This window comes from Vulpes vulpes, chromosome 2, assembly GCF_048418805.1.
Source record: "Vulpes vulpes isolate BD-2025 chromosome 2, VulVul3, whole genome shotgun sequence".
NCBI classification, from domain to species: Eukaryota; Metazoa; Chordata; class Mammalia; order Carnivora; family Canidae; genus Vulpes; species Vulpes vulpes.
In genome coordinates this window covers 103,655,007-103,668,785 of record NC_132781.1, presented here as the reverse complement: position 1 = coordinate 103,668,785, position 13,779 = coordinate 103,655,007, and the positions used below count along the sequence as shown (strand labels likewise).

General features: G+C 39.9%; 1 protein-coding gene across 6 annotated transcripts in view; it reads left to right on the top strand.

The window, feature by feature from the left end:
- CACNB2 (calcium voltage-gated channel auxiliary subunit beta 2) overlaps nt 1-13,779 on the top strand; it is a 376,515-nt gene that overhangs the window by 125,868 nt on the left and 236,868 nt on the right. The window lies entirely within an intron of this gene.

Here is a 13,779-nt window from a genome sequence, read left to right as displayed (position 1 = left end):
TTGCAAAATGGCTGTCTGAGTATTAAATCCTACAAGGCAGGCTTGCACACACACTCAAGTATCACTACTTAATAGTGATGGGATGCTAATTGAAATGTGCCGTGCAGCACGCTAGCCGCCAAGCTCGCAGGAGGCGCTGGCTTTATTTGCTACTCCTCGTGCATGTGGCTGCTTCATTTTCAGGGACTGATGTGAAAGAGGATGAGAGGTTTACGCAGGCTGGCCAAACTGCAGTGCTGAAACGCCTGACACTGGTTTGAGATTCCTGGCTGCAGAACACGTGGAAATTCCACAAAGGCAGCTAATCACTCCTTCCGGGTGTAACGTAAAGAAACCTGTGACCTTGGAAAATTGGCCCCTGGAAAAGACCTGTGTGATGCTGCCAGGACTAACAAGGTCAAAATCTGATAGGATCTAAATAATAAAGTTGAGGACTGGGAGTTGGAGGGAGAGGGAGGGAGAGCTCTATTCCCATCAGGTGGTAAGAGGTAATGTTCAGCTTCGTTAAATAGGGAGAAGCGTATGTAAGAAGCCCCCCCGTAATTTTAAAGAGTTTTTTAATTGTTATGTATTTGGTGCTGTTTGTCTTTTGAATGCAACAGTTGACACGTAAGGAGTAGATGTAGTACTGAGATAGCCGGCAAGGATTTTTAAAGACGACATCTGCAGAGATTGATGTGGGTTCTTTTCCCAATAGAAAAATTAATGGCTTTTTAATAGGATTTGCGGGAGTTGGGGGGTGGGAAAGTGTTAGAAAGTTTTTAAAGTGTTAAAATTATCCACATAAAGAAAATCTGATAAGTAATTTGAGATTAAAACCCCTTATTTTTATGGAATAACGAAGGCTGACAGTTCCCTAGCTTTATGTATTTGTTTACCCTTATATACTGAATTAGAAGGAATCTGTGGTTATATGGCCTCTTGAATAGAGGAAGTTTGAAATAAGGCCTCAAACAAAGTTATCCTCTTGGCCCTACTTATTTTTGTCCTTTTCCTGACATTGAACATGTAAATAAATGGAAGAGACAGCTTGATGGGTATGTTTTTGGACTATTAACTTTAAGTTTAGGAGATTTGAATCATTGCTCTCTCTCAAACTTTTTCCCCCCAGCATTTTGGTTAAGGGATGATGAAACACACAGCACAACAATATTTTAAAGATAAAAGAAATATACACTTTGGTGGCTAGAAATGAATTTTCCTTTCTTTTAGAACATGTATCTCTTGGGAACCCTAACCTGTAACCCACCTGCTGCTGCTTTAGCCTCTTAGCGTTGGCTGTTTAGAGAGAGCCCGCCTGAAGCTAGAGGCATGTAAAATCTGAAACATATTTCATTTCCTTGGAGGAAGGAGCAGAACCCTCTACGAATATATCTGCCTGTGAGCTCTCATTTGCCTATAAAGCAGATGTCATGTGGAGTCTGGAAGCTGCCCACTGAATGGTCAGGGGCATAACGGGGCAGAGGGCAGGCCAAACCTGGATATAGTAGCAGTGGCTGGGGCCTTGTCCATTAAATGTCCTTTAGGTGGACTGTCCTGGTGTCCTTTCTCCAGTCATTGTCCATTTCAGAGGATGATGGCTTAGACCGGGCCAGTACTGAATTCTACCTGAAACTTGGGAATTTAAAGTGTGTATGAATAAAAAATATATTTATTAGCTGTAACATACAAATTGATGTGTTTTGTGTGTGTGTGTGTGTGTGAGTCCTCCACTAGTTCTTACCGTCCTTTTTTTTTTTTTTTTTTTTTTGAGGATGACAGCTTTCTTAAGAATGCCTCCTACTCTAACGTTGTCTCAGGAAGAGTATGAAAGTTACGTGGGTTTTGAATAAAGTTATGTACATATGCCATAGTTCCTCATTTCTAGGTTTTTATCTTCCACGGCTGTCCCCTTTATTAGAGCCTCTCCCCTGATTTGCATCACGCTGCCTCTATACTCAAAAATATTCTGTGAGTGGCACCTGCCCTGCAGGCTGTGGCCCCTTTCTTTCTCTATGAGACTCAACGCATAAGCCTCTCCTTGGCATTCGCCTGTGAATTCAAGATCTAGTCTTCGTTATTTGGTTTACACCGAATGATCATTCTTTTTGAACCCCGCTTCATTTGTCAGGAAAAATTCCTATTTTTATCTGAACTGTCTTGCTATTTTTTATCATATTGAATGACATGAAAACCTGTCAGCTGAATAAATAGCTTAAAAGGATGTATAAGCATAGTAAGCCCTGTGTGCACCCCTGTGAAACACTTCTAAAATACTGACATTTGCATGCATTGGGAGCAGAGATTGATACTCTTTTCGCTAAACTTGCTATTGAAGTACAGCTTCTCCACAGAGGAGGGCAAAAATCTTAAGCATCGATCTTTTTTTTAAAATTTTTTTTAAGATTTATTTATTATTTTGAGAGAGAGCGTGAGAGACAGAGGGAGAGAAACTCAAATAGACTCTCCACTGAGTCCTATTCATGGCTTGATCTCACCTTGAGCCACCCTGAGGTCAAGACAAGCAAAAATCAAGAGTCAGATGCTTGGGGCACCCGGGTGGCTCAGTGGTTGAGCATCTGCCTTTGGCTCAGGTCATGACTCCAGGGTCCTGGGATCAAGTCCCACATCAGGCTCCCTGCAGAAAGCCTGCTTCTCCCTCTGTCTGTGTCTCTGCCTCTCTTTGTGTGTCTCATGAATAAATAAATAAAATCTTAAAAAAAAACAAAAAAGTCAGACATGTAACTGACCAAGCCACCCAGGTGTGCCCCATAAGTGTCGATCTTGACCAAAGCTCACAGGGTGACCAAGCCCGTGTAACCAGCACTAAAACCAAGAAACCAAACGATATCAAGACCCTCATCCTCCCTTCTACTCCAACTGACCACCTCCCCCCACCCTGGGTATCTACGAATCTGGCTTCTAACATCATGGATTAGTTGTTCCTATTTCTGAATTATATACAAATGGACTTACACAATATATACTGTTTTTGTTCAGTTTGTGCTGTTCATTATTATATTTATGAGATTAGTCCATGTGGCCACCAGCCCATTCATTCTCATTGCTGTATAGTATTCCATCACATAGCTATACCATAATTTAATTATCCATCTGACTGTTGATAGGCATTAGGTTGTTTCCAGTTTAGGGCTTTTATAAATACTGTTTATTTTAAAGATTTTTTAATTTTTTATTTATTCATGATAGACAGAGAGAGAGAGAGAGGGAGAGGGAGGGAGGGAGAGATACAGGCAGAGGGAGAAGCAGGCTCCATGCTGGGAGCCCGATGTGGGACTCATTCCTGGACCCTGGGATCACGACCTGAACTGATGGCAGATGCTCAACTGATGAGCCACCCAGGGATCCCCCAAATACTGTTTCTATAAACATTTGTGACATGCCATTTTGTGGATATTTACGTATTATGTATGCATTTCTATTGAATATGAAACTAGTGATGAAATTGCCAAGTTGTGGAGTGAATACACACACACACACACACACACACACACACATATTCAGCCTAAGGTGATACTGGTAAACCACTTCCCAGAGTAGTTCAATCAATTTGCACTCCTGCTAAGAGTGCCTCACCAAAACTTGGTGCCATCTCTCACATTTTAGCCAGCCTGCCTGGTGAATGTGTACAAGCACGCCATTATGGTGTTACTTGGCAATTCTCTGATGACTAATGAAATCAAGCACCTTCTTATATATTTATTGACCATTTGGACATTCTCTTTCGTGAGGTATTTGTTCAAGTCTTTACCTCTTTTTCTACGAGAGTATTAGTTTTTTGAGGCTTTTTTTGTTCAGAAAAGAACAGCAGAGCAGCTGGCTGGCTCAGTGAGTGGAGTGTGCAACTCTTGATCTTGGAGTTAGTTGTGGGTTTGAGCCCCACACTGGGTGCAGAGATTACTTTTTAAAATGATCTTAAAAAAAAAACAGGAGGAAGAAAAGCAACTGGTGATTAGAATAACAAAATGATTAGAGGCAAAGTGGTATATATAGACACCATTAGAATGTGGATTCAGGCTAACCTGAGTGTGAGTCTTGATATTGTCATTTATTTACTTTGTGATAGTTGGAGATTCTTTTCTTTCTGACCCCCACTTTACCCATCTATATAATTGGGAAAATAGAAAAAGTTTGTAGGGTTATTTTGGGAGTTGAAATTTTTGTCAGCACCTGGTATATTGCCTGATAAATAGTTATTTTTTCCAAAACTGAAGCCACTGTGAAATGAGATCATGAGGCAGTGGTGGTAGGGGATGGTAGGGAAAACATGGTGGGCAACTGCTCTTAACTGGCTGCTTACTGCCTGGGTTAGTTACTAAAGGTCTTGAAAAGCTTTGACAAATGGGTTAGGTGGTGGAGAATGACTTAGTCTATTACCAATCTCTTCTAAGAGCACTCTGTCCTTGGTATATGATCACTTCTGAACTTTAAGAGCACGTCAGTGGGGTGACATCACCAAATGATGTTACTTTTGTATAAATATTTGACCCTTGAGTGACACAGGTTTGATCTGAGTGGGTCCACTTTCAATAAATACAGATTTTTTCAATGAATACAGTATTGTGAATATGTTTTCTGTTGACTTTCTCATAACGTTTTCTTTTCTCTAGCTTACTTTATTGTTAATATGCAATATATAATACCTATAGCATACAAAATATGTGTTAATCGACTGCTTAAATTATCAGTAAGGCTTCCAGTCAACAGAAGGCTATTAGTAGTTAGGTTTGGGGGGAATCAGAAGTTATACATGGATTTTCAACAACCTTGTGGGAGGGAGCGTGGTTCAGTATCCCAACCCCCATATTGTTCAGGGATTAGTGGTATTACATAACTTATGAGCAACTCAGTACTCCAGATAAATTCTGATTGTTACTATTACCTGATGCATAATCATATAGTCTTTTATGGAGTTTACAAAATACTTTTATGGCCATCATTTCATTTGATGTTAAATCAACCTTCAAGGCAAGCCAAGTGACAATCTCACTATCCTTTAGATCAAGAAACTTCAAATGAGAGGAATAAACTATTGCCACCAGAATCCAGTAGGGACCAACCTGAGATTTAAAGTAAAATGTATTCTTATCCATATACTACTGTGTTTTTTGTGTCTTGTTTGGGATATATTTCTAAGTTTAAATAATGGGATTAAAATCAAATTTATTTAATGCTAACATTTTGTAGTGCTTTGGAGTATAAAAATCAATTATTGAACTTAAGAAATGCTGAAGTACCTATTAATGAGATTTCTTGCTACTAGCATTGTAGGTGATATACGTTTTGACTTAGAGTTTTCTGTCACAGTGTATACTTGATCTACTGATCAGAATTATCTTCACTAGTTAAAGTAAGTTCAAAGTATGCATTTATTATAATATGCCTTGGAAAAATATGTTTTTCATGGAAAATAACATTTTAAAGAGTTTTTGGTGGCATCAATTCTGTCCTTTCACACATAAAAGAATAAGATTCATATGTATAGTATATATATGTATATATGTATGTTTGTGTATGTGTATATATATATATTTACATGCCTTAAATCACTTGGAGCTTTTCCAACTATGTCTTAAGATGTTCCTTTTTTTAAGATTTATTTACTTATTTGAGAGAGAGAGCATGGTGGGAAGAGGAGCAGAGGAAGAGAGTCTTAAACAGACTCGACACTTAGCGGGGAGCCTGACACAGGATTCAGTCTCACAACCCTGAGTTCATGACCAGAGCCAAAGCCAGAGCCAGATGCTTAACTGTCTGTGCCACCTAGGTTTCCTTGTCATATTTAAGATGTTCTTGAAGAATAATATTTGGTGCTTAACACCTGTGTGTCTTCTAAAGTCAAATTTATATATATTTTCCCTAGCCTATTCTTAAAGGTATTTTCTCAAGAGATTGCTGACTTTTCGGGTTTGGGACTGCATGTTTTTAATAGCTTTTAGTTTCATCCATTTTATTTTTATTTTTATTTTTTTTAAAATATATATATTTTTTTAATTTTTATTTATGATAGTCACACAGAGAGAGAGAGAGAGGCAGAGACATAGGCAGAGGGAGAAGCAGGCTCCATGCACCAGGAGCCCGACGTGGGATTCGATCCCGGGTCTCCAGGATCGCGCCCTGGGCCAAAGGCAGGCGCCAAACCGCTGCGCCACCCAGGGATCCCAGTTTCATCCATTTTAAAATCCTTAATTTGACCCTTCAAATTTTTTAAGGTGCCATTAAACCTAAAAAAAAAAAAAATTTAAACTAACGTTCATCTCTCTGGGATGTGAAAATACCCTTCAGTAGATATATATTTGCATCAGAGCAGTAGACCCCAGCTTCAGAAATGGCAACCACAAATGTTTGAAGTGTTTCACAATAAAAAATACTACTGGATGATTTAATTTTTTAGAGCTTTAAGTTTTGCCTTATTTATAAGCTTCAGTACATCAGGACTTTTTTTTTTTAAAGATCTTATTTATTTTAGTGAGCGCATGTGTGCACGGGAGCAGGGGGAGGGGCAGAGAGAGTGAGAGAATCTCAAGCAGACTCCGTGTGGAGTGGGGAGCCCTACTAGATCTCACAACCCCGAGATCATGATTTGAGCCGAAACCAAGAGCCAAGTGCTTAACTGACTGAGCCACCCAGGTGCCCGAGGACATCTTATTAATAGAAAACGAGATAGAAGAACATACTTATGAATGTGAAGGAGCACAGGGGAGAAGATGAAATTAAGTTAGCAGTTTGTATCCTCCAGGTAGGTATAGGGAATGAGCTTGTTGATGAAATGTCAGAGGCACAGGGCCTCCAGTTGCTTTAAAGCCTTCTTAGCACATTTCTGGTTTTGTCGCTCACTGTTTTCCCTTCCTATTGGAGAGGCAATTTGTTTTCGTTTGTTTATTTTTAGGAAGATCATATTTTTTTCAGCTCTATTGAGGTATAATTGACAAAATTGTAAGATATTTAAAGTGTACGTCATGATGATTTGACCTATGTATACAACATTGTGAAAAGGTTTCTCCCATCTAGTTCATTAACACGTCCATCACCTTACATATATATCGCATGTGTGTGAGAGAGAGCATTTAAATTCCATCGTCTTAACAGATTTCAATTATACAATACAGTGTTATTGGCTGTAGTCACCATGTCCTACATTAGGTCCTCAGACCTTATTTATCTTATTGCTGAAAGTTTGTATCCTATGATCAACCTCTTTCTATTTTCCCTACTCCCCAGCTCCTGCCAACCACTTTTCTACTTTATTTTTCTATGGCTTTCTTTTTCTTTCTTTCTTTCTTTCTTTCTTTCTTTCTTTCTTTCTTTCTTCTTTCTTTTTCTTTCTTTTTTTAGTTTCCACATATAAGTGATACCACGTATCTGTCTTTGTCAGGCTTTGATCACTTAGCATAATGTTTTCAAATTCCATCTATGTTGTCACAAGTGGCAGGACTTCTTTTTTTCATAGCTGAGTGATATTCCATTGTATGTGTGTATCTCACATCTTTATTCCATTGTGTAAGTGTATATGTGTGTGTGTGTGCATGTGTGTCACATCTTTATCCCGTCCTCTGATGAGGGATGATTACGTAGTTCTAATATCCTGGCCACTGCAAATAATGACATAATGAACATGGAGTGTGGAAAAGCAATTTATTTTTCTTATTATTGTTATTCCTTTTTTTTTTTTTAGAGAGGGAGAGAGAGAGGGATAGGTGAAAGGGGGAGAGAGAGATAATCTTAAGCAGACTCCATGCCCAGTGCAGAGCCCTACATGGGGCTCCATCTGACCACTCTGAGGTCATGACATGAGCTGAAATCAAGAGTCAGACACTTAACCAACTGAACTACCTTGGGGCCCCAAGAGACAATTTAATATGTGAATGACAGACTCTGGAGCAGAGGCCTAAAATTTGTGCACTGTAAATCCTTGGGCAAGCCAGTCCATCACTCTGCACCTCAATTTCCCTTTCTGTTAAGTGAAGAATAATGATGGAAGCTTTCTGGTAGGTTTGCTGTGAACATTACATGTGTTCAACTCTGAAAATAATTGGCACATAGCAAGTACTCAATTAAGTCTGAACTGTCTTAGTTAATGTAATCTCTACCTTCCTTTGCATCTGAGCACCACTTCTCCTGTGATAAGAAAGTTGCTGAGAAAGGGCTGTCACTTTCAGAAGAATGAATTCACTGTTTTAAAGAAAGGTTTTGTAAAGTTTAGTTATGGAGAGCTGCAGCAGTTGTCATCCACCTGTTCATTCATGAAGGGATTACTCAGCACCTGCTCCTTGCCCACAGCTATCCTGAAAGCTCAAAGTACGGAGAGGAAGTGAACCCTTTCATCCCTGCCTTTAGGAGGGCCTGACTTACTGGTGGATGATACTCTTTTGGAACATTAAAATGTTTGAGCTAACTGGAATATCCAACAATAGGAGAAAACAAATGGTCCACCACCTATAGCAGAGAATACCAAACAAGCATTAAAGAGAAGAAATTGGGCTTGTACAGAACTGACATGGAAGGAGGTCTATGTTCCGAAAGTATGTTACACACAAAAAAAGTCAGAGAGCAATGTATATGTATGTGAGTATGGTCACATTTACTCTGCATGCATTTATATCTATATTAGCGTCTGCATAAGAAGAGGTCTACAAGGCTATACCAATGTGTGCCAAGTCGCCGAAGTAGGATTATAGAGAGACAGGTGGGATTTTACTTTTTGTATCATGTGACATTTTGCAATGAGCACACTTAATTTTTGTAATAGATAATAAGATAAATATTTTTTTAAAGATCTCATTTGTTTATTTCGGAGAGAGAGAGAGCACAAGCAGGGGGAGGGGCAGAGGGAGAAGGAGAAGCAGACTCCCCACTGAGCAGAGAGCTTGACTCCGGGTTCCATTCCAGGACCCTGAAGATCATGACCTAAGAGGAAGGCAGATGCTTAACCCTCTGAGCCACAGGTGCCCCAAGATAAATACCTTTAAATTAATTGACCCTTCACCTTCTTCCAGAAAGGCTTATAAAATATAAATTAATGTATGTAATACATATTTTAGCTCTTCAGAAAACACTCCACTTGAAATGCATCGAGTGAAAACAATCCAGAAATTGAGAAATCTGTTCACCAAGAAATTGTCATAGGTACTCACAGAATTATTTTGAAATAAGAATGGGATGGGATGTGTAGATGTGCTCAGTTGTGACCAGGGTCGAGTCTTTCCCATTGCATGCTGAGAACCTGTTACACAAGGGTAGTCAAATCTTATTAAATTTATTTGCACTCTGACATGTCTTTATTGTTGGCACATTCCCTAAACCAATAAGATCAGAAGGAAGGCACATATGAGATCTAAGCAGAGGAACGTAGATCACTTAAGAGCTATTTTCATTGGTTGATGCTGGCCTAGTGAGTCTTCCTCACTAAGGCAGCACACCAGTCAGGATGGTCAGATAGTTTGAGCATTGGCCATGGTTCTGTCCCACTGTTCCAAAACACCTTCGCTCTCATGAGACCTCATGCACCTGTTCCCGTTCTTCTCTTCCCGTGCCTCTCACACGCCTGCTATATCTTTCTTTCCTCATTTATATTGGTATTCCTTCAGGCAGTCATACATCTGTATTCAATTCTCAGAGAAGCTGATGAATACCAATATGCATTTGGAAAAGGCTTAAAAGAAGGAAAACCTAAAAAAAAAAAAAATTAAAAATAGACTGATGAAGAAATGGCCAAAACAATGGAAGGAAAACTCTTCTTTGTATATGCTGATGGTGACTAAATCTCTAGGCCCCACTGAGATCCTCCCCCCGCCCCTCAAATTTCACCTCCTTATAAACATCCAACAGCCTCCAGACATCTGTATTTGGGAACTCCACAGGCGCTGCAAACACAGCCTGTGCAAAAGTGACCCTATGGTCTCCACCCTGCTCCTACTCACTGCTGAGCCTCCTTCCACTCTTCCGCCAACACCTGCATCTCCTTGCACCTCATGAGTCAGATTGGAAGACACTGGGATCCTTTCCGTTTGTCCAAGCTAGAAGTGAACCATTTTCCCTTCACTATCTGACCCAATCAGCCATCACATACAATCACTTCTACCTCAAGGGCTCTAGAATCTTCTCTCCTCTGTCCCATCTCTCTCAACCCTAGTACACCCCTCCCAGATTACTGCAGCAACCTACGGACTGGTCTTCCTGTCTTAGTTGTAATTCTTGAACAACCTTTCCAGCACATTGTAATAGCCATTGTGATTCTTCTCAAATGCAATCATGTTATTTCCTTGCCCAAAACCCCCAGTGAATTCCTATTCTCTGAAAATGTAAGAATAGTCGGGTTTTTTTTTTTTAAGATTTTTATTTATTTATTTGAGAGAGAGAGAGAGAGCACAAACAGGGGGAGCAGCAGAGGAAGAGGGAGAAGCAGACTCCCCACTGAGCAGGCTCCTGGATGTAGGGCGCAATCCCAGGACCCCAGGATCATGACCTGAGCCAAAGGCAGACGCTTAACCAACTAAGCCACCCAGGCAACCCTGAATATGTAAGTATAGTCTGATCAGCATTTATTATTATTATCAGCAGTCTTATCAGGCCTTTCCTGATAAGGCTGTGTTTGCCCCGAGGGCCCTAGCCCTATACACTGTCCCACTCCAGTCGCAGTGGCATTGAATGCCTGTCATTGTTCCCAGTGCCCAGTGTTCTGTGTTGCCTCTGCTCCTCAGTAGACTCTGTTCCCAAATGTGGGGTAGGTGTCCTTGCTCTTTCCTGCAACAGCACTTACTATACCATATCATAATTACTCCTCTAATTGTGCCTCTTTGAACTTAAGTTCCCTTTTCATGATTGTATCCTGATTTTCCAGCAAGAATATCTTGCCTGTGGCAGATGATCAAGACCTATTTGTTGAATGAGTAAATAGTGCTGGGCAAATATGATTAAATTTTTATTTTGGGTTCCTATTGGTCATTATAACATGCAATTTTTTTATATTTATATAAATTCATTATGTACATGGGTATATGTGTGTGCAAACACACACAGCTTTGTGATGATACACAGTTAAATTCCTTGGTCTTTTCAGTATTTATAAAGTAGAAGATAAATTTTGTTGCTAGACTTTGAAACTATGTAATTATTTACACTTTAGGCCTCTTTTCCTTGTTTAGATTATATTCTGTTCATTTCTTTTAGGGATCTGTAAACAAGAACCAGCTATTTACCCATGGCAAGGACCTGCTCTGAGTGCAGAGCTTGATTTAAATAATGAAATTAACCAAAATCCATAAACTAATTTAATTTTAAAACAGTGGTTACAAAATAGGTAAATGTTTTTTTAAAGTATCTTTAATCGCAGCCATTTAAAAATGAAAACACCACCGGATTAGTCTTTTGAGGTCTTGAAATAAAGGCTTTAACAGCCATGTGTATTAAAAGCTGCCCCATCTTTCCCATATTAAACGAGCGGCTCCTATTTTAGATGTGTCATTCCTCCCCACTTCCCCCCATCGGAGCTCAGGCAGGTAGCACTGCTCTGACGCAGCCTTTTGTGTTGTTGGCTTAGAGGCCTTCTATTGCCAGATGACCTTTCTGCTGAATAGATCTGCTTCCCATTGAGCCAGACTACTCTGTTTGTTCTCTTTCTTGGTATTACATTGAGATAACAGCCAATTCTCTTCTGTTTGAATCATCAGAAGTGGCTCCATTTATTGTTTACTGGGCTTTCTTTTCCCCTTGCACTTTTGTGATGAGCATATTACTGTTCTCCTCCCCATCACCAAAGGAATAAATAATTTATATAACCCACTCTGATTTCCAAACAGCAACACAGAAGAAAGGGAGTTGGGGGCAAAGTGGCTTCTCTCAGCGCGGTGACTAAGGCACTGGGTGTGTTGGAGTTTATGTATTTCTTGTCTCACCATTTTGGGGGGTTTAGGGGGCTGTGAAGCTTCCCGACAGGAGTCATTGAGTTCTCTTTGGTCATTTCATTATTGGGAAAATCAGCTTGCTCCTTGGGGTAGATATTAGACTATGAAACATCATTGCATATGTTTCATTGCATATGTTGCAACCTTTTTTTCAACATAAATTGTTGGGACACACTCAATTTCCAGGGCATGTAGCTGAAGGAGAACAGAACAGGGTGGAGGGCAAGGGGAAGTTAAAAAAAATCCACTTGAAAGATCTGAAATCTCTGTTACCCTCTCTCCCCAAGGTACATACCTCTCTATCAGTCATCACTGCAAAGATTTATAAAGGGTGGATAAAATAATTTGGGAGTACACAGTAGAAATCCCCTCTTTCTAATTTAACACATGGAATTCATGGGTTGTTTATGGCAGTGTTTCTCAATGTGTTCATTGGGTCACTAGCATGAGAATTTTTAGGAGTGTTTGTGAAAAGAAGTGCCCATCCCTGGGAACAATGCCAGATCCATAGAATCTGCATCTCAGGGATGGATCTTCATCATTTAATTTTCCATAACCTCTCCGTGATTTTTTGTGCACACTGTTGCTTGGAGAGATCTCAGAGAATCAAAGGAAATATGAAAGTCAGGCTGGGAGTGTCAGGAATTGTGAGAATCTGGGTGGCAGGAATTGTGGCCAGGCTCCTCATTGTCCTTCTAAGGCGAGGCAGCTCACCTCAAGTCAACTTGTGTCAGGTTAGTCAAGGTTCGAATTCTTCAGAGAAAGGATCTGAGTGGACCAGCCTGATCTTCTTCAGGCCAGGAGAGGGGAGGACTACTTGACTGACAATGAAGGAGAAGAATTTCCCAAAGGAAACACCAAGCGTTGTTTCTAGAAAAAAAAAAAAAAGTAATAGGTCCTGCACAGCAGAAATTACAGATGATCTTTGCACAGACATAGAACATAATGATAGGAATTTTTAAATGAGCCATGCTCTCGCATGGTTAAAGCTTGGGAAATGAAGCATTAGCATCTTTAAGCTTAGCAGGGCTGAGGTTCCTTGGTTACATAAATGCGGATTATGGAAGATGAAGTTTGTAGGAAAAATCCAGAATTGCCTTTCCAGTAGAATTATGCCTGGTAAAAACTTGATGAGAACAAAGACTTAATTTTTGAGTCGATTTGAGTAATTAATAATGACAGTAAAGGTTTTATTCAGATGTTCTGTAACTATTGGCAACCTGCTGAATTATAATATTGAATTGTAACTGAAGTCTATAAAATCAGCTAAGGAACACTACGAAGAGTCTATCAAGAAAAGCTCAAGTAAAATATCATATATCTTTTACTCCTTGCAAGGTACGACTTTTGTTACCAGATCTAATTCATGTCATTTATTTCTCTTTGAGCAACACTGACCTTCTGGGAACCATGGGATGGAGCAGACACAGTCCTGATAAATGTCTAACATGAAAGATGCACTGTGGATTTCATATTTCTAGAAAGTTCTACTCCTTGGCAGTCTTAACTAACCTCTAACCGTTAAATCATTGTGGATGCCACGGAAAGAAATAGTATATCCCATGTGTGATGGCATGTGATAGGCCACACTGGTAAAATCTATTGGCAGCTTTCCTTACAGCAAGATTAATTTGGCGGAAATAAATTGACTTGTCTCCTTATTTTAATGAACTAAATTTCAGTTCCAGAAAAATAGCAAAGGGAAAGAAGGCACCTAAAGTAGAAAGGATAAAGAAGAGATTTTACAAACTTGTTTCAAAATATCATCACTCAGGCAGCCCCGGTGGTCCAGCGGTTTAGCGTTGCCTTCAGCCCAGGGCGTGATCCTGGAGACCCGGGATCGAGTCCCACGTCGGGCTCCATGCATGGAGCCTGC